Source organism: Grampus griseus, assembly GCF_964374135.1.
Source record: "Grampus griseus genome assembly, chromosome: 18".
In the NCBI taxonomy this organism is placed as follows: domain Eukaryota; kingdom Metazoa; phylum Chordata; class Mammalia; order Artiodactyla; family Delphinidae; genus Grampus; species Grampus griseus.
In genome coordinates, this window is record NC_139012.1 from 46,062,443 (window position 1) to 46,088,527 (window position 26,085).

The following is a 26,085-nucleotide window of genomic DNA, read 5'->3' on the forward strand; positions in this document are numbered from 1 at the left end:
TCACAACACCTTCAAAAAGGAAAAAAAAATCTTAATTTAGCAAAATAATTGCAAGTCAAACTTAGAACTACAAAATACTGCTGAGTAAAATTAAAGAACATCTAAACCAGCAGTCCCCAACTTTTTGGCACCAGGGACCAGTTTCGTGGAAGACAAGTTTTCCATGGACGGGGATGGGGTGGGGGCCTGGGAGGCATGGTTCAGGCAGTTATGCCAGCGATGGGGAGAGACAGATGAAGCTTCACACTCACCCGTGCTCACCTCTTGCTGTGCGGCTCTGTTCCTAACAGGCTGCGGACTGATACGGTCCAGTGGCCCAGGTGTTGGAGACCCCTGATCTAAATAAATGGGGAAAAGTTCTATGCTCTTGGGTTGTAAGACACAGTATTGTCAAGATGGTAATTTTCCTCAAATTTATCTGTTAATTTATTGTTTTCTCTAAAAATATCCAACAGCCTCTTTTATAAAATTTCCAGGCTAAAGCTAATATTTATATAGAAATCCAAAATACCTAAAATAGCAAAAACAGTCTCTCAAAAGAAGAACAAAGTTAGAGAAATTATACTTCTTGATTTCCAAACTTAACTACAAAACTACAAAAATTAACCAGTATGTGAAACAAGCATAAGGATAGACATATAGATCAATAATAAAATAGAGAGTCCAGAAATAAGCCCTTGCATGTATTCATTTTCAATAAATGTACTAAAAAATTTTACTTGAAGAATATAATCTTTTCAGCATGTTGTGCTTGGGCACATGTGAGGACTCTTACTTCACATGATACATATACAATGGACCACAGACCTAAAACCTGTAGAAAATGCAGGAGAAAAATTCTGTGATCTTTGATTAGTCAAAAAGTCTTAAATATGACATCCAAAGCATGTTTCATAAAAGAGAAAAGTTGATAACTTTTACTTTATCAAAATAAAAAAAAATTATGCTTCAAAAGGCCCCATTAAGAAAATGAAAAGATAAGCCACTCTGAAAAAAAATTTTGCAATTCATATATGTGACAAAGGACTTTATTAGAATGTTTAAAGAACTCTATAACACAATAATAATATGAAAGCAAATATCCCAATTTAAAAGTCTCAATTTAAAAACAAGTTGAATATACATTTCACCAAAGAAGATATAATGAATTGATATTAACCACATTAAAAGATGTTCAACAATATTATTCATCAGGTAAATGCAAATTAAATCCCCAATGACACCACTATACACCCACTAAAAGGATACAATTAGAAAGAGAGACAATAGCATGCTTTGACAAGAATGTAAAGAACCTGGGACCATCATACCATTTCACATATATGCGAATGTGAAATGGAAGATAGTTTGACAATTTCTCAGAAAGTTTAACATAAACTTATCACTTGACATGACAGTTCCACTACTGGGAATTTAGTTAAGAGAAATAAAAAAAATATTTACATAAGGCAAGCATGCAGCATTTTAGTGATATTAACTATATCCCAAAACTGAACAAAGTCCAGGTGCCCATCAAATGATGAATGAATGGATAAACAAATATGGTTTATCGATATTGATCTCAGGTGGCCTTGGCAGCAGCTTGAAGCAGGATTTTGGCTTTTGGCCAGAGATTGAGGTCTGGTCGCGGCAGTGAGAGTGCTGAATCCTAGCCACTAGACCACCAGGGACCAGTGACCATTTACAAGGCCCTGGCCCATCAGCTATGTAGAAATGAATTTCCACATAGACATGGAAAGTAGTGAAACAAGTGTTTATTAGGAGGAAAAGTGGTGTGTGTGGATAGATACATGGGCGAACTCAGAGTCACACTCACATGGTTGTTTGAATCACTTATATGGGGCATTTCTTCCAGGTTTCCTTTGGCCAATCATCTTGATTTGCCTGGTTCTGAGTTGTATCTGGTTTATCTCAGGGTCCTCCAATGTGTACATGCACATCTCTTAGCCAAGATGGAGTCTAATGAAGAGGCCTATGGGTAAGTTGACATCACCTACTATGGGGTGGCACCCCCTCCCTTTTTGACCCCTGAGGAACCTTTCTGAGCATATGTAATCAGAAAGGTCTCCTTGACTTTGAGAATGAGGAAAATGTGGTCTTTTACCTCTTACCTGGGCAGGGTTCTGTTCTTCTTTCGCTCCTGCTATTTTGGAGTATCTGTCCACAGGGGACAAATTCCAGCTGCTCAGCCTGGGGCCCATCTATCTCCTCCCTCAGTATAATGGGATACAAACAGTTGATACATGCTGCAACATAAGTGAATGTTAAAATATGCTGAGTGAAGGAAAACATGCAGAAGACCCCATGGTGTTTGACTCCAATTCTAGAAGCTTTCTAAAAAAGGTAACTTGATACAGAAAGAAAGCAGATCAATGAGAGTACAAGGCTGAGGATGAGTGGGAGAATGAATTAACCACAAATGATCACCTGGGAACATTTTGGGGTAATGGCAATGTTTATTGGATTGTGGTGATGGTTGAAGAACTGTATACATTTACTAAAAACAAAGAAAGATAATAGAGGAGGAGTGAGTTCCTTTATGTATGTGCCTCTCAGAGGAGGCGATAATGGAGCTAGGACCTGGAGTATGGGAAAGATCCAGGCTAAGTAAGAGTGTTGAGGAAGAGATTAAGGGCATCAAGGAGCCTTCCAGAATAAGGACAACAGGCAGTTCGTTAAATGCTACCACATCAGGATACAATAAATGTATGAAGACATAAACCAGGGCAGCTGCTGATGACAAAATTTCCGCACCTGAAATATTTGCCTAAGCTTGGTTCTCATCTCTCTTCTCTTGCCTAGAATCACAGGAAAATCTTCTCCTTTATATGGAAGCTGGGGAGTGCAAGGAGGGTCTCAACCCCAACAGCCCTTTGTCCTGCCTTCCCTGGTGAGCCTGTATCTGGGTAGAGGAGGTGAGAGTGTCAAAATTCCTCTGTTTTAATTATAGGGATCTGCCCACAACTGAAGAACACATCTCCCAATACTAGAAGCAGAATACAAAGTTAGATAAACCTCATTCTACTGTCCTCTGCCTCCTTGCAGAGCAGTTTTCTTCTTCTACTGAAGAAGCCCTTCCTCTCTCCAGCTCTCTAATTCATGCTCAGGGAGCTGCATGTCAAGTAGACATAGATCCTAACAAGCTTTTACTAGGGCAAAAGCAAGAAGACACCACGGAACACCTTCTGATCCTTGGGGACCTTTAGTAATTTCGTCTGCAAATCATTAGGCAGATTTTATCAACTGTTTCTAGCTAAGTGGGCTGAATGGGCAAGCACAGGACCCCACACTCAGAAGGTTCTCTGATTTGTTTAATTCTCTGCTATCACCATCTTGGAATTCTGAATAACTTGAACTTCCATTTTGTAATGGAAGGACAATGAAACAAAGAAAGAAATCATAACAGCAATAACAATAATAGCACCATCAACAAAATTGAGATTATCAAAACCTACACATCTATGTCCACTTAAAAAATACCACAACATTATAAAGAAGAAAAAATCAGGCAGAAATGTAGGCAAACTCCAGCAATACCCCCAAATGTGAGAATACTTCTCACTGTAAATAAATAAAGGAGGAAATAGTGACAGAAAGACAGCAATGTGCTGAGTACCAAGTGACATTGTTAAACTTGTACAAAATGATACTTCTTATTAAAGGATTAGGGAAGCAACTGAAGCCTCAAAAGGCAAAGTTGACTTGATAAGGGGAAAAGTACTTGAGTCATAGAACACACTTGTCTAGTTATCAAACAAAACAAAACAAAACAAAAACACACAGCTAAACAATATAAAGATATTTAAGGGGGCATGAAGGACTTTGGAAATAACAAATAGATCTAATATAAAATCATTGGATTTTAGACTTGGGAAGAAACAACCTTCTGTCTTTCAATGAAACCGTGTACAAGCCCCTGTGTCCTTGTCTTTTGAAGCAAAAGTTTGACTCAAGAGTTAATGAATGAGAAATGTGAAGACGTAGAAACAAAGAGTAGCTGTTGGGCTGGGGAACTGGTAACAATTTAGACTATAATTCTGCCACATCACAGAATCACTGAACTCCCAATTCCCTGAAATATATAGATAAAGGTCTGACACATATTCCTAAGTTGTTTGTACAGGAAGCAGACCCTCACCAGATGAAAATTGCTCACTTCAAGAACATAGACCCTAGACTGGTTGAAACCAGAAGGGTGATGATGTTTGAAACCACCTTGATACCAACCAATCCCAGAAATGTCCACGAACTGATCATGCCTGCACCTTGAACACTGTAAGACTCCTCACTACCTCCTCCAGGGGTGGAGTCATATAGTCTTGAAGGCATTAGCCTGTTGTGGCCCCCTTTGCCTGGCAAAGCAATAAAAGCTACTCTTTTCTACTTCACCCAAAACTCTGTCTCCGCATTTCTATTCAGCACTGGTGAACAGAAGCCTAGTTTTGGCAACACCAGCATTCTTACTGAATTGCTCCAATGGCAGCAACTGCTCCAATTCAAAGATTCAATACTCATTTTGTTGCTAATTCCTCCCTCCCTAACATAACCCTCCTAATCTCCAGTAATTCCTTCAGTAGGGTTTCCAGGGTCCATCACTCCAGCCGTTCTCTTGCCCAATACCTTCAAATCCATTTACTATATTCATCTTTTCTCCTCTATAAGACAACATTCTGATCCTGAGTAAATCTAGCTGTCTGACTTCCTCATAACTGTTAGTAGATGTTGTAATGCTTTTTGATATACCATAAAACTGTAGTGTCCAATATTTGTGTAACTTTCATCACTGCCAAGATTTTTTTCTTGTTTTCCACAAAGACAGTTTCAAATGGTTTAATTGTCTTCATCTTCTTATTTCTTCATGAAACTGTCCAAAAAAAATTGTGCCAGCCTGTGGAAAACAGACATGGAAGACTTACTCAAGACTATTTCAATGGAAGAAAGAGATTTAACATAACTCCACTGAAATGAAAAGTAGTGGAAAAGTACTGGTGGATGTTAGAAGAGAGGCTGGAACATTCTGTGTTTGCTCATTGGCAGAAATGAAAGTTAAGTCCCTACTCTCCCACAGAGACGGGAAGATAGTAATTGTATCTTTCTTGATGATTACATTTCAAAAAGATGGCTCCCAAGTTCATGAAAAAGATATTGCTGGGTTGCAAAACTGACAAGAAACTGTGAGGAGATTTACATCTTAAAGAGACATAGAAAAAATGTACAATTTAATTTTTCTAAAGTAAATCCTCTGAGAATAGGAAGGACTGTGAAGTCCAGACCCAATAGGCAAGAAGAGACACGTCTGAAGTTTGGTCAAGCTGAGGGGAAATTTAAGGCCTTGGTCCTACCCCCTCACTCTTTTTTTTTTTTTTTTTTTTTTGCGGTACGCAGGGCTCTCACTGTCGTGGCCTCTCCCGTTGCAGAGCACAGGCTCGGGACACTCAGGCTCAGTGGCCATGGCTCACAGGCCCAGCCGCTCCGCGGCATGTGGGATCTTCCTGGACCGGAGCACGAACCCGTGTCCCCTGCATCGGCAGGCGGACTCTCAACCACTGCGCCACTACCCCCTCACTCTTGCGAGGAAGCCCCTACCCCCTCACTCTTAATTAATGACATCTACTTCACATAAGCCTTTCATCCTACCTATGAGTTGACTTGTTCCTTTCTTCCTAGGAAAGTGGTTTTCCTTATTTCCTCCTCTCTTCATGTAACCTAAGCCCCTTTCCCTGTATCTTGCATTCCATAACTTTGACAGCAGGAACAAAACAATATAGTCCGTTGGCTCCAAATCACTTTTATCTTATCTTCTGTTATTCAGCTTCTCTTTAGAGCCACACTTATTGAAAGATTTGATAAAATCACTGTCTCCTAGTCTTTACTTCCTATTTTTCACCCATTAATTTTTCTCTGTATCACTTACAAAAAACTTCCTTTATAACAAAAAGCAATGGTGATTTAATGGTTCCCTTTATACTTGGTATTTCAATAGCATTTGGGTGTACTGAGTATACTGCCTGTTTTGATATCTACTTAACTACCACAATACTATAATTTCCTAATTTTACCCTTGAGGTACAGGCATATTTTGTTTTCTTCATATAATATTTCCCTTTGCTTTTTCTTAAATGCTGGTGTTATAAGAATTATATCTTTCTAGGCATATACTCAGAGAAAACCATAATTCAAAAAGACACATTCACACCAATGTACATTGCAGCACTATTTACAATAGCCAGGTCATGGAAGCAACTTAAATGCCTATCAACAGATGAATGGATAAAGAAGATGTGGTACATATATACAATGGAATATTACTCAGCCATAAAAAGGAACGAAATTGGGTCATTTGTAGAGATGGGGATGGATCTAGAGACTGTCATACAGAGTGAAGTAAGTCAGAAAGAGAAAAACAAATATGGTATATTAACACATATATGTGGAACCTAGAAAAATGGTACAGATGAACCAGTTTGCAGGGTAGAAATAGAGACACAGATGTAGAGAACAAACATATGGACACAAAGGGGAGAAAGTGGTGGTGGGGGTTGGGGGTGGGATGAATTAGGAAACTAGGATTGGCATATATACATTAATATGTATAAGATAGATAACTAATAGAACATGCTGTATAAGAAATAAATAAAATAAATTTCAAAAATTAAAAAAAAGAATTATGTCTTTAACCCTCTTCTCATCTACACACTCTCTCAAATTGTATCCACTTCTGTTACTATCTATAGACTGATAACTTCTGTGTATTTCTATTGTAAATATTCCTCTTGAGTTTCTGACCACACATAAAACTTAACATCTCACTGACAAAGAAAGAAAACAAACAAGAAACAATGAAATTGAGAACTGGTTCATTGAAAAGATAAGCAAAATTGACAGGCCATTAACTAGGCTAACCAAGAAAAAAAAGAGAGAGGGCACAACCAAATAAAATCAGAAATGAAAGATGAGAAATTACAACTGATATCACAGAAATACAAAGGATCATAAGAGACTACTATGAACGATTGTACCTCAACAAATAGGACAACTTATAAGAAATGGATACACTTCTAGAAGCATACAGTCTTTCAAGACTGAATCAGGAAGATATAGGAACTCTGAATAGACTGATTACTAATGAGGACATTGAAACAGTAATCAAAAAGCTCCCAATAAACAAAAGCCAAGGGCAAATGGCTTCACTGGTGACTTCTACAAAACATTCAAAGATTTAATATCTATCCTCAAACTTTTCCAAAAAATAGAGAGGAAGGAAACTGTTCAAAGACATTTTACAAAACCAGCATTACTCTGATATCATAACAAGAGAAGGACATTACCAAAAAAGAAAATTACAGGTCAATATCCCTGATGCACATAGATGCAAAAATTCCCAATAAAATATTGCCAAACAGAATTCAACAATACATTAAAAGGATCATACACCATGATAAAGTGAATTTATTCCAGAGATGAAAGGATGCTTCAACATCTACAAATTAATCAATATGATTCATAACAATAACAAAAAGGAGGAAAATTATATTATCATCTGAATAGATGCAGAAAAACGTGACAAAATTCAACATTCATTTATGATAAAAACTTTCAGTCAAGTGGTTATAGAGGGAACATACCTCAATAAATAAAGGCCATATATGACAAACCCATGGCTAACACCATACTAAGTAGCCAAAAGCTAAAAACTTTTCTTTTAAGATCAGGAACAAGAAAAAGGATGCTCACTTTCACCACTTTTATTTAGCATAATATTGTAAGTCCTAGCCACAGCAATTAGGCAAGAAAAAGAAATAAAAGAAATCCAAATTGGAAAGAAAGAAGTAAAACTGTCACTATTCACAAAAGACATGATACTATATAGAGAAAACCCTAAAGACTCTACCAAAAACTATTAAAACTAATAAATAAATTCAGTAAAGTCACAGAATACAAAATCAATATACAGAAATTTGTGCCATTTCTACACATTAATTATGTACTATCAGAAAGAAAAATTAAGAAAATCCAATTCCAACTGCATCAAAAAGAATAAAATATCTAGGAATAAATTTAACCAAGTAGGTGAAAGATCTATACATTGAAAACTATAAGACACTGATAAAAGAAACAAAAAATTGAAAGATATTTCATGCTCATGAATTGGAAGAATTAATATTGTTAAAATGTTCATACTACCCAAAGCAATCTACAGACTCAATGCAATACCTATCAAATTTCCAATGACATTTTTCACAGAACTAGAACAAATCTAAAATTTCATAGAACCACAAAAGACTCTAATAGCCAAAACAGTCTTGGAAAAGAAGAATGAAGCTGGAGGTATTACATTTTCTGATTTCAAAGTATACTACAAAGCTATAGTAATCTAAACAGCATGGTACTGGCCCAAAAAAAGACACACAGATCAATGGAACAGAGTAGAGAGCCCAGAAATAAAACCACACATATATGGACAATTAATCTAGGAAAAGGGAGCAAAGAACATACAATGAAGAAGGCACAGTCTCTTCAATAAATGGTGCTGGGAAAACTGGAGAGTCACATTGAAAGGAATGAAACTAGACCTCTATCTCACACCATACACAATAATTATCTCAAAATGGATTAAAACCTTACATGTAATACATGAAACCATAAAGTTCCTATAAGAAAAGATGGGGGTAACCTCATTGACATGTGTCTTAGTGACGTTTTGTGGATCTGACTCCAAAGACAAGGGAAACAAAAGCAAAAATTAACAAATGTAACTACATCAAACTTAAAAGCTTTTGCACAGCAAAGAAAACCATCATCCAAATGACAATGAGAAGATATTTACAAATCATATATCTGATAGGGGTTGATATTCAAAATATATAAAGAATTCATACAACTCAACAACAAAAAAACAAACAACCCACTTTTAAAATGGGCAGAGAACTTTAATGGATATTTTTCCAAAGAAGACATAAAGATGGCCAACAGGCATATGAAAAGATGTTCAGCATCACTAATGATCAGGGAAATGCAATTCCAAACCAGCTCACACATGTCAGAATGGCTATAATCAAAAAGACAAAAAATAGCAAGTGTTAATGAGAAGGTGGAGGAAAAGGAAAAGGAACCCTAGTACAATGTTGCTGAAATGTAAATTGGTGCAGCCACTACAGAAAACTGTATGGAAATTCCTCAAAACATTAGGACTAGAACTACCATAAGACTCAGCTATTCTGACTTTTGAATATTTATTTGAAGAACATGAAAACACTAATCTGAAAATATATGTATCCCTATGTTTACTGAAGCATTATTTACAATAGCCAAAATATGGAAAAAAATCTGAGTTGGCCATCAATAAACAAATGGATAAAGAATATGTGTTTTATGTATACAATGGACTATTATTCAGTCATAAAAATGAATTAAATCCTGCCATTTGAGGCAATATGGATGGATCTTGAGGGTATTATGCTAAGTCAAGTAAATCAGGTTAAGAAAAACAAATACTGTGTAATTTTACTCATATGTGGAATCTAAAAAAATAAATAAATAATTAAAAAACAATGAACAAACTCATAGGCAGAACAGATGAGTGGTTACCAGAGAGGAAGGAGTTTGGGATGGGGGTGTACAAAATAGGTGAAGGAGTCAACAGTGCAGTGATGGATGCAGGCTTGTGGTGATCACTCTGTACTGTATATAGATGTTGAACTGTAATGATGTACACCTGATTTTATATATATATATATATATATATATATATATATGGACACACACGTATATAAAACATCTCACTATGGATGTAAATATGGTACACAACTAATCCATTCAAAACTGAACTCATCAGCTTTACTCTCCTGTCCTCAACGTTGTCTTCATATTTCTCCCCATTTTTTATTAGGTGGAACCGTTTACCTAATAAAAATCTGGGAGTCACCTGTGATTTTCTTTCTCTCATTCATTTCAACTCAAATACCAAGTCATGTTGTTTCTAAATGTTAAAATCTCTTGAATCTACAAATTTTTCTCTATTTTGACTGTTACTTCTCCACTTTGGGTCCATTATCTCTCATCTAGCTTATTGTAATATCTTTCTAGAATCAAGCCTGGACCCCTTTTAAGAAATTCTTTAACTAGCATTTTAATATATAAATCTGGCTATTTTATTTACTTACTTTGAAAATTTTGTACTATGTTCCTTACTTTAAACACTTTATAAAATAGTTAAGCACTTTGAATCTTACCACTTCAGGCAAATTCTCCATAATCCTAAACACCTCTTGTACTATTTTGTATCTATCCTAATTGCTGTTTAGTTCTTCAGATGTTAAATGGTCTCATATCTCCAAGTTTTAACATTTGCTTTTTCCTCTAACTGAAATACACCTCTACTTCCTATACAACCTCTCACTGGGTATATTAGTTAGCTGTGCTGCAGTAGCAAACAATGCCAAACTTTCAACAACAAATTTATTTTTCTCATTCATTTTACATGCTGCCATCATGAGTCAGCTGCTGTAACTTTACTGAAAAGTAAGGCATTTAATTATTATTGTTTTTCTCTTTAACTTGGCAAAAGCCCCTTGTTTTCATACATTTCGTGTTCTTGTTGTTTTGTCTATTTTTGTCAGTACATTGAATAGTATGTTGGACTTTTAATAAGAAATATTGAACTAAATTGATATGTTAGCATTCAGACAAACCTTGATGCCTATATTTCAGATTTAATATACAACCAGTATCTATATAATGTATACCTTTTTTTAATTTATTTTACTTTTCATTACATGCTATGATTTTCAACAAGGAAAAACACAAAGAAATTAAGTGTACAATAGTGTGTAAAAATCATTATCTTAAGGTCAAAAGAAACCCAGAACACCTAAAATAAAGACTTGATTAAGTATGTTTTAAGTTACTTTTTTATTATTTTACTACATTCCCAAGGACACAGTGTAAAGTGAATTGGAGTGAAAAAAAATTGAGTGATCAGTATCATCATGGCCTAAATTACCTTGAATCATTTGCTCATCTCTAACTGTTATGAGCAACTTGAATGGACATTTTCTATATCAATTAACATGATACTGAATATATTTCAATTTAATTTCCTCTTAAATACCATTTTTATGTGCTACATAGAACAAGATTCTGGGGTGTAGCCTTCATTTCCAGTTTATTTGCTTCAGTTGAAAGATAATTTGATTGCTTTCCTTTTGTGTCAGTTAGGATACTATTAGAAGTTTTTCATACAAATATGAAACTCAAAATTGAGTTTATAATTATCTGTACAGAATTACTGGGTCTATTTATGTGATCTTTTTCTAAAGAGTATGAGTATTTCTGTCTCCTATAATACGTAAATGGAGAAGACCTGAAGGTAAAATTCAACTTGTACTGAATAGAAAACCATCCTAAGAGCTACAAACCCCAAACACAGATCAGTAGAAATTTCTTTAAATCCAGCCCCAATTTACTCTCTTGGACTATTCTAATAGATAAATAAATGAGTTCTCTATATCTGGACATGCCATGTTTCAATTCATTTATTTATAGCCAGAGTGAGCCTTCTGACTCCTAGTATGATCTTATCATTCCCCTGTTTGAGAGTCATCAATGTTCTTTTAAGGAATCTTGTAAACTTTTCAACCCCTAAATCTTAACATTGGCACTCTAGCTATATTGCATGAACTGTGTTTGTGTCAAAATGTTTTGATTTCTATGCCTCCACATATAATCTTCTCTATATCTGAAATGACTTTTCCCATCTTCTTTGCATTGGTGAAATGTTTGGCTTTTTTAATGACTCAGTTATTTAAACTGTTGGGTTCCTTCTTCCTTTATTTATTTTATAATTTATTCAACACATAATTATTAAGAAGCTACAATGTGTTGGATAGGATGGCAAGACTTGGATAAATAAAAGTAGATAGTCACTCTAAGCTTTTTGTGAAATAGAATATCCAATGTCTCATATAAATATAAAGACATAGCAAGTGAACAGTGCTATAAAGAAAAGAAACATGGAATTATGATAGAACATAAATTAGGAACATTACCAAATCACTGAGTTAATGAAGCCTTTACAGACAAAATAATAATTAAAACAAGAAGTAAAAGGTGAGTGAGTAGGAGCTGACTACATGAAAAGGCAGGAAGAGAGAATTCAAAGCAGAAGGAAAACCATGTTAAATTCTCTGTGGTAGAAATTGGTTTGGAAGATACAACATTTTGAAAGAGGATTCATCTAGGTGAATGATGAATTTGTAAATCCTTCAAGTTGCAGTCCAGGGAGCCGTGTAAAATATCTTCCACTTATTTATCATAGCTTAAAGTATGTTCATGAGGGAAATCTATGGAGAACATCCTGCCTTTCCTATCTCTTTTGTTCAAGCTATATTTTATTTTGTGAATATTGTGCAAAGCTTGTCAAATGGTCATTCTCTAATTGGAGTTTAAATGAAGTTTTCTTTAGTTGTGCTTCCACTGCCATTTCTCTCAGAAGCTTTATCTAACGTTAAAGAAGATTTGATGTCTGTGCATCTGCATAACTTGGATTAAATTATTCTGAGTTTTTGTTTGCTTTGTTTTACATATGGTTGTGCACATAACTCCATATGCACAGAGAAGTCAGTACTATTAAACAAGACACATAAAATGAGCACAGGTAACTAATGACTCAACTACCAGACAGCCATCCAGTTAGTTATGAAGAATCTAAATTTATTAAACCAAAAAATATACATCTCTCATATGAATGGATAAAGATGATGTGACACATATATACAATGGAATATTACTCAGCCATAAAAAGAAACAAAATTGAGTTATTTGTAGTGAAGTGGATGGACCTAGAGTCTGTCATACAGAGTGAAGTAAGTCAGAAAGAGAAAAACAAATACTGTATGTTAACCCATATATATGGAATATAAAAAAAAATTGATTCTGATGAACCTAGCTGTAGGGCAGGAATAAAGAGGTACATAGAGAATGGACTTGATGACATGGGGTGGGAGGGCGAAGCTGGGGTGAAGTAAGAGTAACATCGACATATATACACTACCGAATGTAAAAGAGTTGGCTGGTGGGAAGTAGAAGCATAGCACAGGGAGATCAGCTTGGTGCTTTGCGATGACCTAGAGGATGGGATAGGGAGGAGGGGAGGGAGGCTCATGAGGGAGGGGATATGGGGACATGTGTATGCATATGACTGATTTGCTTTGTTGTACAACAGAAACTAGCACAGTATTGTGAAGCAATTATACTCCAATAAAAAGCTATTAAAAATTATATATATATATATACATCTCTCTAAGTATTATATTACTGTTACGGGCAATAGAGAGGAAAACTTAGTTCATAGGCAGCTCTGTATTACAACAAGTGCAAGAAATTTTCAAACATTGTAAATTTTATGAGAAATTACAAATGAGAAAAAGACAAGCTTTTCTTCTACTCCAAATACCTTAAAAAATAAATACTTCGTTTGTGAGAAAATGCCCCTAGAAATATTACATAGATTAATGAAACTATGAAAATCATTTGGGAGCCTCATTTAGATACACTGACACAGTGTACTACTTTCTAGAATACTCAACACTCATCACAATAAGGACCCTAGAGCACAAAGTACTAAAGAGTTTTTAAAATTTTCTTATTAGTTGAAAATATTTATTAAATATTGTGCAATGGCGCTTTCTCCAGAAATTTCTGAAATACTTTAAAAAAGGTATTTGAGTCTCACATATTTAGAAGTGAGGAAATATCCTATTTCTTCTTACTTAGTAAGAATAAAACACACAAACATTCTTTTACTCATTTGATGTAACTATACTATTTGAAAAAATTGATTTTCATATATAAACACAACCAATCTGTAGAACTAGATAATTTTTAATATTAATGTAGCATTACATAAACCTCACTAAATCTATCTTTTACTATAGGTAATTCTGATTAAATAAATTTGACATATGCTTTAAAAGACTAAAGAGGCAAATTTGACTTAATCATTTCGGACATATATATACACAAAGGAGAAAATTCAGACTACCAAATATGAGCACTGGACAGAAACAGAGAAAGCCCCCAGAATTAAGTGTGCATCTATCTGGCCAAGTTATATTCAGTATTTTCTCACTTCTACATTTTTATCCTTTAAAGAATCCTCCTTAGAGATCTAGGGTCTACTAGATCATTCATAAGACGCTGTCGTGTTTTTAAAAACTAAAAAACATGGAAACCCTCAATTAAAATTTATATTTTTCATGCCCTGAGGGATTCTTTTATGCCAATTTTAAGTAAGTTAATTTGTATTCAAAATTTAACTGACTTATTTGAATAACTCTTGCTATTTTCTTTGTTCCAAACATTACTATGATAATTTTTATATAGCTTATGGTTAACAGTATTAGGCATGTTTAAAACACTCGTGCTATCAGACAAAATCCAATAAGTGTCACAGAGAGCTGTGAATGTTGTTTTCTGACTAAGATGATATGAGAAGGCTTTAGGGAGAAAGGAGCCATATGTCAGAGTTTTGAAGACTAGGTACACTTTGTAAAAACTCAGATGGAGAGAAAGAACATTTTAAATAATACAAAATTTTTAAAAGAAGAAATGATGTAGGAAAGTTAAGCATCTCTTGATGAACAGAATGTAGTAGTAAAGTTTGGAGACAGTGAACATTTTTTTGTAAAAGGGTTGTAAACAAGGCAAGAAAATACATATGTAAGGGAAATGTATTGGGAAGCATCTGGAATGGAAGAGTAGAGGAAGACACAGCTAAAGTTGCTGTTGTTGTTTAGTTTTATTCATTTTTAATTGATGAATTCTTAATATTTAAGCTTTCATGTAGAGATTTTACTTTATTAATAAGTTGGCTCACTCAAAACCGGAATTTCAATGACAATAGAACTTGTTGCTCCCAAGAGAATGATAATTCCTTAATTTTTACTGTTCATTTTAAAATAACTTTTTACTGAAATACATTTTAATGTGAGTATCAGAAAAGCCCTAAAATCATGAGTGCACAACTGAATGAACCTTTATCAAGTGAACACACCTGTGTAATCACAGCACAGATGAAGAAGTAGAATATTTCCAAAACCCAGTATTCACATTCTCCTTTAGTTGCTGTATATCTCACAAAGGTGATTGGTAACCTGACTTCTATCATGATAGATTATTTTTGTCTGTTTATAAACATTATATAAATGGAATCATAGTGTACACTATTTAATATCTGGCTTCTTTAACTCAACAGTAGGCTTGTAATATTCATGTCATGTGTAACAAAATTTCTTTCTTATTTATTGCTATATAGTATTCCATGGTCCCGCTAAGAAGAAAACACAATACATATAATTATCCATTTTACTGTTGGTGGTTATTTAAGCTGTCTTCTGTTTGGAGGTACCATAAGTAATGTAGGAATGAATAGTCTCTGTTATGGAATGAATTGCACCCCCCCAAATTTATATGTTAAAACCTTAATCCCTAAAGTGATCGTATTTGGAGATAGGCCTTTTAAGGGAGGTAATTAAGGTTAAATAAGGCCATAAGAGTGGGGCTCCAATTTCATGGGGTTAGTATCCTAGAAGAAGAGAAAGAGACACCAGAGATCTCCCTTTCTCTCTGCCTCAGTACAAACACAGAAAAAAGGCCACTTGTGGACACAGCAAGAAGGTGGGCATGTACAAGCCAGGAAGAGAGACTTCACCAGAAACCAAACTTGGCACCTTGATCTTGGACTCTGGCCTCTATAACTGTCAGAAAATAAATATCTGTTGTTTAAGCTACCTAGTCTGTGGTATTTTGTTATGGCAAATCAATTAGTCTAATAAGCTCTCATACATAAATACCATAAAATTCTGTGTTCATTTTAATATAGAGGTTTTGTAAATTTTTCATTAGTTTTTTTGTTTGTTTGTTTTGCTTTGTTTTTGGCTGATTGTGTCTTCATTGCTGTGTTCAGGCTTTCTCTAGATGCGTCGAGCGGGCTTTCTCTAGTTGCGTCGAGTGGGGGCTACTCTTCATTGCGGTGCACAGGCTTCTCATTGCTGTGGCTTCTCTTTGTTGCAGAGAACAGGCTCTAGGTGCATGGGCTTCAGCAGCTGTGGCATGTGGGCTCAGTAGTTGTGGCTCGTAAGCTCTAGAGTGCAGGCTCAGTAGCTGTGGCACATGGGCTTAGTTACTCCATGGCTTGTGTGGACCAGGGCTCGAACCTGTGTCCCCTGCATTGGCAGGTGGATTCTTAACCACTGCACCACCAGGGAAGTCCATTTTCATTAGTTTCATTACTAGGTAACCGAAACTTTCTGCAACTACTAAAATGCTATCAATCACTTTGTAATTTTCATTGTCAACTTATAAAAACATTTTATGTTGGCCTGGCATACAGTTCTCTGTAAAATTTAACTTTTTAACTGTAACAGTTTATTTCTAGATTATCTTGGATTTTCTATATACACATTAAGTCATCTCCAAATAGGCAGTGTTTCATTTCTCTTTCTCCAATTCTTATAATTTATATTATCTTGCCTTATTATACAAGTAATATTTCTAGTAATATGATAAATAGAAGTGATAAGAGTAAACACACTTCTTTTATTCCTGATCTCAAGATTGAACACTTTCAATCTTTCACTGTTATGTGTGATGTTTAGTGGAGGTATTTTAAAAATACGGTTGACTCTTAAACAACATGGGTTCAAACTATGAGGGTTCACTTATACACTGATTGTTTTTCAAAAGTAAACACTACAGTACTACTTGATTTGAGGTTGGTTGAGTCCTTGGAAGTAGAACTGTGGATATGGAGGACGAACTGTAAGTTATAATCAGATTTTCAATTGTGCAAAGGGTTGGCACCCATAACCCTCATGTTGTTAAAGGGTCAACTGTACTCTTTAACTAATTAAGATAGTCTTTTACCATTTGTAGTTTACTAAGATGTTTTTCTTATATTTATCAAATGATAAAATGCATCTACTAAGAGTATGACTTTTTTCTCTTCCTTTGTATCAGTCAGGATTTGATTAGAGAAGCAGGTCACTAGAAATGATTTCAAATAAGGAGAATATTATTTGAATTTGACCTTAGACAATTGTGGTAATTAAATAAACAGCTCATGCAATTTTGTTGACTTGGAGTCTGGTACAGCACAGGGTAGCATCTGCATCAGCAGCACAGACAGTTAGGAAGGAAGATGAATGGGAGGTAGAGAAGACCGAGGACAAACTGGAATCCATGAAGAGAAGCTCAAACTCACAAAGGTAAATTGAAACCCATTAGTCTCACCATATCTAAGCTTCCAACTTCAATGATCTGAGTGATCTGCAGGAGAAAATGGTATTATTTCATCTAATCCAGTAGTGAGAGCAACAGAAAATAATGACCTAGAGGAAGCTGAAGGGACTAGTACCACGTACCAACAATGTGAGCCAGTTGATTGATGGCAGCATGCATGAGTTGCAACAGTGCCTGAACTTACTCTGACTCCCCCGCATAAAAATGGCAGCTGTTTATTTTTCACCTTCCAAATATTATATAGCTTTCTCTTGTAACCAACCCTAGACAAGCCACATTTGAAGAAGGAAATTCTTTTCCAGTTGAGCTATATTGACACAGAACAAATACATACACAGCTATCCATACCTAACTTCCAAATAAAGACAAAAGCAAAAGCCTGATTCCACGTAGGATGATAGTATAATAGCTAGTATAACTGAAAGCATTCTAACTGTAAACTTTTACATCACCCCTAAGCATCTTTCTCCTCAAAGTAGTAGACATCAGGGTAGAGTGGGTAGAAAGGATGGGGTGTTGAGCAAGAGACACTTCATGCCTGTAAATAAGACATTGTATTTAATTTTTGTTTTGAGAAGCTGTCTACACAGCTCAACCAAACAAACTTCTAATGTTTTCCGTCCACCCAATTTTCTATATCTTCATTCCCAACACCATATATTTTACTCTTGGGGACTTCTTGACCCAATAGCTCTAGCCATCTTGTCTGTCATCTGGGACTGCAGAACTTGTTTCCCTATTGTCATAAAAACATACCTCTTCCTCCTGCCTGAAGGAGAGTGAGCAATGATCAAAGCACCATTTGGGCAGCTTTTTTCAATCCTTCTTCTCACTGTTCATCCTTTAAACATTCATTAGCAGGTAGAGAAGTGGGGGACCCTTACCAGCACTCCCACTCACTCACCACTTGGATAAGGACATTTGCTAACAGCTCCAAATGCAAATTTTTGTATTCCTTATGTCAGCTCAAACCATCATCCTTTCTCTTCTAGAAAGCCATGCCTTTGTCAGCACTTCATTCTCATTGCCCAAACTCTCAGTACCTATGAAGAATCTGAAATTTTACACTGTTTGCAAGCTAACAAGTTAGTCTGCCACAGTTTGATGGATACTAGAGAGAAAAATGAGTGTACTGGGTCAAAGATAAAAGAGTTACTAGTCACAAAGATAGCAGCAGTCAAAGTGTCAGGATTTGTGCTAGTTCCCTGAGACCGAATTCCCACAGAGTGATTCAAAGGGGGTTAGATATTGCCTGCACATACTATAGCTTGTATTACAGTAGAAAAAACCCAAGTTTAGGAAACCCAAGCTTTTATACTGGTCAGGTTGTTCTGTTTTTTGCCCGGACATTATCTTTACTATACTGGATTGTAATGAAGCTTGCCATTTACTCCAGAGGGAGGTGCTATCTTAATCTTCCAAGGCTCTGTGCTCTACAGACATCCTTCAAAAGATAAGGTGGACAAAGCCAGTCAGTTCCTTTGCTCAGAAGACATGTAGAAATGTAAGAGAGCCATGGAGAATTATCCCCCAATATTCAACTGAACTCCACTGAGGTCACAGGTGTAAACTGAAAGGAAAGAGGCAACAAAGTAGGAGGATGGGCCATGGACATCTAGGCCATAGGCCATGCAACCTACTTACGACTTTAGGACCTTCCCAAGCTCAATCTTGTATATAGTAGTTCTGTTTGATGATGGAGTATTGCTGAACACATACACCTTTAAGGTTTGAAAGGTCACAGAATACCCAAGTCATGATACATAGCTCAGTTCAAACGGTAATTTTATGCTGTATGGTCAAACATTCTGTCTCTCCTAGGGCCCTGAAGAAAGTTAAAAAACTGTTGCTCAAAAAGAGAATTATTATCATCTGGGTAAGGGATCACATTACTACAAATTTTTAAGGAGCAGCCCAAGAGTTCAAATAGCAATCCTATTTGGTCAAATATATTTCAAGAAAAATTGGATCCTCTGGGCCATATGGCCCAAGTGGCAGAAGAGTTTTTTTGTTTTGTTTTGTTTTTGTTTTTTATGGAACACTGTACCTGTTGCAGGAATTTATATTTTTCTAAGTCCCGTTAAAAACTGCCAACTTTTAGGGTTCCTTGGTACATGGGTCAGAGATGCTCACCCATAGCGGGTATTTGTTGCCTTCAATATTCAAAAGGCTGACTAAGCTTGTGTCTCTTTTTCTAGCACTACAAGATATCAGATGCAAAAATGTGTCCATCGAAGAAATATATTTCCATGTCTTGAACAGCTGGACCCCAAGAAACTTAACCTAGTTGACAGACCCCTAAACATTTGTAGAATTTATTTCACACTATCTGGAATACATGTGTCTTATAAGGGATTCTAGAATATTTGGTACTTTCTGCTACTAAGTTAAAAGATCATGTTATAATCAGTGTAATGGAGAAGTACAATGTCCTGTAGAATAGAGAGGCAATCAAGGTTGGAGAGTTGAGCTAGCCCGAAAGGAGAGCAAAGAAGATGTATTGCTGGCCCTAACAGCTGTATGAAAATGGTTGCTGAGGATCTTTAACTGAGTATAGAGAAAAAAACAAAAACAAAAACACTGGCCAGATTAATACACTTACCAGATCCCAGCACATGGGTTGACTTCTTCCAGCAATACAATCACATTGAAACAGTAATTTTAATTAAAAGAAAGACCCAATTAAGTTTATAATAATCCACTGTTGGTATCTAAAATTCATCTGAAAATTGTATGAGTATGTGGTAAGTAATCATTATCCTTACATCTTTCAGGTTTTTAATGGTGGCACTAATCTCTGCAATCCCTCCAGTAACGTGGTGCATATTTTGTTTTAATACTTTTGTAGCTGAGTGGAAGTTCTGGTGGCTCCGTTTGGCTTACACTAGCATCACATTTCTCAGTTCATAAGTTAGGGAATACATGTGGACATTCTGCAAGGTACTAAATATGTCTATCCTATTAATCATTTTGGACTGGGGATACAATCACAGAGGACTCATGGTCTACGGGGACCACTGGGAGAAGGGGTCAAGCCAAAACTCCATTCCTAACATAACTCCATAATCCCTAGTAAGACTGTGGACCACAGTAGCATTTTGGGTCATCTGTAATTGTCAGTTCAAAGCAATGTATCCAGCAGTATATAAAATGCCTGATTATTTCCCTTTCTCCAGTGCATAGTCACCCTAGTAAATGGTCATATGTCTCTTTGTAGAAGGCTGGGGAGATATATAGCATACAGCATCTGTTTATATAGTAGGATCCTTCCTCAAGCTATACTATCATTCCCTTAACTCAAGGTATTCTTGGGTTGTGAACTAGCTCTAGCCTGGAATTATTTGTGGGACTGTAACTCATTATTGTGGTGATTCAAGTCAGATCCCTGTCATCAGATCTAGAGACTTCCAGGTTATACAAATCAAGTAAGATTTAAGCAGCCCACCCATGTATTTCAATTCTTGGGGTACCATAATCAGCTAAGCAATGCCAAAGACCTCTGATGGTCAGAACATTCTGACCACTTGATTCTTCCCTGCTACCCAGTATAGTGAGCAGACTTCCTGTGTTTTTGTTGAGTATAAGCACAACCCCCATAGCTTTTTTGTCAAGTCTATTTTTAGCCCTAAATGTATTCTGCCTTTTCCTTTTTCATGTGCTCCTGACTATTACGTACTATTAAAAATAAGTATGTTTGAACATATTCATGCAAAGACACACATACAAAGATAGGATGGTGAACTTAACATTAAAAGAATTATGTGTTGTTATTCTTAGAAAAGTACTTTTTGCATAGTAGAGTCTCCTTAATATTATAGATGACTTTGAAATGCAAATCAATTCTCCACAAAATAATTGTGACAGAAAGCCAGCTCAACATAGCTTAAGGATAGAGGAAAATATATTGCTTCCTGTAACTGAACCATAGGAAGGACAAGTATACAACGTAACCTTAAGCATATTGAGAACTGTAATTTACACCACAGTCCAGACCTTTGTCTCCACTGCTTGTTTTTATTTCTCTCTGTATGTGGGCTTAATTCTCCCTGATTAGTTTTCTCAATTTTGGTCATTACTACGGCCCTCAGCATATATTAAAATAATACATTTGCACTTTTATCACTGGAGAGTATAAGCAAGGTAATAAAATAAATAGCCCATTCCTGGAAAACGTTATTGGCACAGGATTGAGAATATTCTTCCCAAGGTAAGTATACTGTTCTGTAACAGAGAAAAACTAGATAGTCAAAATAATAAACATTACTGATAAGAAAGAACTAATATTCATTTGTCTAAGAATTTCATCAACATCACCAAAATGAGACTGAACAAATAAAGGCATGATTTATGCTAATGGAAAGATACATAGGAACTGTAAATTAAATGTTATGCATAGGTGTATAAATACATACATGCATATGTGTGTGTACATATAAAGGCATATATGCATGTAGGTAGATAGATAGTTGTATTTAAGTTTAACAAGGGAAACAATCTTATATAAATAAAATGTTGTAAACATTTTAAAAAGATGTAAAAGGATGTAAACATTCGTTACCTCTGTTTTATTCAATTAAGTAAGGAAAAATCATAAAGCATAATAAGTGATCCAAATTTGAAATCTTATAAGCTTTAAATGTCGTTTGTGTTTGTGTTACATCAGATGGTTAAATTGTCTTGGAAACTAAATTGGGAAATTTCCCCAAAATATCAAAAGACAAAATAGATAAAACTAATAAATTGACTCTAAACACGTGTGTGTGTACATAACAAACATTATAAGGAGGTAGACGATAGAATATAGACAGGGATACATGAGAGATAGATAGATAGATGATAGGGAAAACAATATTTAAAGGGAAAAAGGAAATCAAATGGCATTGTATTTTCAATAGTTTATTATATGATTGTTAAAGAAATAAGTAAATAGGTTTTTAAGCTAAATCTATAGGTCTGTACTATACTTTGGCAAGGTAACAAACTATGCTGTGTGTTAGAAATTGTGTTGAGTCTAACAATCAGTTCCAGCCACCATACTTCAATTGAGTTGAAAAAAGGTCTATGGACTTTGACCTGACTGTCCCTCCTATTGATTAAGGAGCTGTTTCCCACTGGTCTGATGCACAAAATAATGACTATGCATGGATTGTTTGAGGACTCTGGCATTTTATCAGTAGGTGTGTTTCAACTCCAAATAACTAGTACCCATTCACTGAGATATTTTAGATTTTTATATAAAAAAGATACAATAGAATAGGGAATAGGTAATTAGAGAAATTTTAAATTTATTCAAAGTAAAACTACTTGCCTTTTCTTAAATGAAAATAATCTAGATTTTATAACTAAATGATACCACTTATATTAGCTATAAAGTAGAGAAAGATGGATGAACAATTTTATGGTTTGGATATAATTGTTGCTTTTCTCTCTGTTGAAATGTGCTTATGAGTCTCTTCTGTGTTTTGTATTGATCCATCACAGTCACAGAGTTGCCTTGTCTGATATTAGAGCTCTATGAAATTACATTCAACAGGAGAATGTGACAGCCTAGCAGTTAGGGCTGGACCACCAGCTAACTCCAAGACCAAGCTGATAGTGCCAGGCCAGCTTCCAGCTGTCATTTTCCTATGGAAATGTAGATGTGTAAAACTGAACATAATATCATAAAAGTAGAATAAAAAGTACAGATGGCAATTGAGTAAGGGTTGGGGTGGATCTTTCACACCAGCTGAATTCACTGAAGCATTTACCTTATCAAATAAAGTACATATCCAGCCAAAAAACTCACAAAGGTATTATTGAATTCTGGAAATATTTGTGAGGTCTGCTCAGGTTGTGATAACAACTTCAATTGCATTACTAAGTGAACAATTTGTCTGAAATATTTTTATGTGACAGAATATTGTCTTTAAATGCTTTTTAAAGTATTAATCATATCTCCCACTCAATATTTTTGGGTTTTCAAGGGCTGTAACTGTGCCATATACGTCCTTCTATCCACCATATAACACCTACTCAATGATAGTCTTAGTGTGGATGTTAATAAACAATTAAGTGATTGGTCATAGAAATGGATTAAATAATTAATAATTAAATGGAAAATAGAAATGGATTAAAAAGAGAAGTGACTTCTTCAAACTACTATAATTCATAATATTAGATGTCACCAGCTTCAGGAAATCATTTTCTTCTGAAATGTATTTAAAATGCAATTTATGGAATATCTTATTTTTATCTCCCTCCTCCTTGAAAGCTTACTTCAATAATTCTATGAGTTGCAACTTGAGATGATAACTTTTTCATTTATTTCCAACTGTCTCTGAAAATTAGTGATAACAGGGATACTCAGACATTCAGCCTTTATAAGCACTTACACGTTCACCTTCTCTGATTCCTAGGATTGCTACCCAGCTGTAGTGCTTCCTATTGAAGAATACTAAATTACCTCAAACTCAGATATAGCTACCTCCTGGAAGCTTACTAAGTATAAGAATGGTTTAGGGCTTTCCTAGTGGCACAGTGGTTGAGAGTCCGCCTGCCGATGCAGGGGATACGGGTTCGTGCCCTGGTCCGGGAAGATCCCACATGCCGCGGAGCGGCTAGGCCCATGAGCCATGGCCGCTGAGCCTGCGAGTCCGGAGCCTGTGCTCCACAACGGGAAAGGCCACAACAGTGAGAGGCCCGTGTACTACCAAAAAAAAAAAAAAAAAAAGAATGGTTTAGAATGTTCTCAAACTTTATCATACATTAGAAACACTTGGAACTTGTGACCACATAGTTTGCTAGGCCCCACCTCCAGAATTCCTGATTCAGTAGGTTCCCAGGTGACATGAACACTGCTGGTCTAGATACCACATTTTGAGAAATATTCACTTAGACATTAAAAAACTTATTTTGAGAGCTACTGATTTAAATATTGTGGTAGGCAGAATAATAGTCCCCGAAATGTGTGCACAACTTAATTTGCTAAAGCTGTGAATATATCACATTACATGGAAGAAGAGATTTTTCAGATGGGAATAAGATTAAGGACCTTGAGGAAGAAAGATGACACTAGGTCATAAGGGTGGACCCAATATAATCACATGGGTCTTTAAAAGTGGACATCCTTCCCAGATGTATTAGAGAGAAGGCAATGTGACTACAAAAGAAAGGTCAGAGAGATGAAATGATATTGGCTTGCAAGAGGAAGGAAGGTTGTCATGAGCCAAGGAATATGAGCAGCCTCTAGAAACTGGAAAAGACAGGTTTTCACATAGAGCTTCCAGAAAGAAACTCAGCTCTACTAACACCTTGACTTTAGCCTACCAAGACTCATGTTAGACCGACCTATAGAATATAAGATAATAAATTCATATTTTTAAGCCAGAAGCAATAGAAAATGTATATAGGTATTGAAAAATTCTATGACCTGGAATTACACATCCCTATCTGTTCTTTCCTAACCCTTCACATTCCACAACTCCAAAATATAGGTGACCATCACAGCAGCAAAAGCCCTGAACCTGATATCAGAAAACCAGCATTTGAAACATTTATCTACCACTTACTATGTGTATTAATTTAGACGAGTGCATTTCTTCATTTAATTGACAAACAGTTGAGACTCTCCTATGTAAAAGGCATATGCTATGTGTTGGGACAGAAAATCAAATCAGGTATAGCTGCTATCTTTAACTGGCTTTAATGTTGGAGAGAGGGCAGGAAATCAAGACATAGAACAGTGTGAAATGATCTAGATATTTATATTCAGAATAGTGATATGAAAGCCTAGAAGAAGGGTGTTTCAACCCAAGTCTTCTGATTTCAATATTTTTTTCATATAAAACTATAGTCTTCACAATGAAGTGGACTTAATATTTACTGAGGTCAGTCAGAGCTACCAGGTGTTTAGGTGGTCAGTTAGGACAATAAGTAATGTTCAAGCTTTTATTCACTAACTGAAATAGTATAAGCGAGTGGTCAAAAAATAATAGAATGCTTGCCAACTTCTCCCTTCCCCGAAGATTGGCGTCAGTGAGGATCAGGTGATGTCCTGGGAAGACAAGGGAAAGTGTCTTGGTGTTGAGGAACTCTGAATAAAAGGCTCTGGACATTTATGGACCAGAAAACTCCGGGCAGGGGAAGGGTTAGGAGTAGGAAAGTAGTGAGTCAATATAGTCAGAGCCCCCAGATAAAAATGTCTAGGTGCAAAGGCTTGAAAAGTACTTCAGCAGGGTCCTCTCCCCTGTTCCCCAAAAATAGACCTCCGTATGGAGGTGCCTAGACTAATACAGATATGTATTCGAACATGGCTGGCACTGGGTGGGAATCCTTGAATACAACTCTCACAAAAGACTGTAATGCATTGGCTGTGCATCAAGTCTGGTGTGAGGACAGCAGCTCCCCCATGAGGTCTGCAAGGCATAGCCTTTGTAATTGTCAATGGTTAGGCCGTAAGGATCAAACACATGATTCTAGCCTGATAGGTCCTATATGTATAGACTGGTGCAGTCCAAAAGAATTATAATGTGAGTCACTTACATAATCTTAAATTTTATACTAGCCACATTAAAAAAGTAAGAACAGATAAAATCAATTTAATAATATAAGTTTATCTAAACCAATGTAGACAAAATATGTCCAAGTATATATATTATAATAAAAATAATTATTTTTAATTATTAAAAATTATTAATGGGATATATTAAATTCTTTTTTCCACGTTAAGTTTTCAAAATCTGGTGTGTATACACACTTGTATAGCATCTCCATTGGGTCTAGCCACACTTCAAGTATTTAATAATC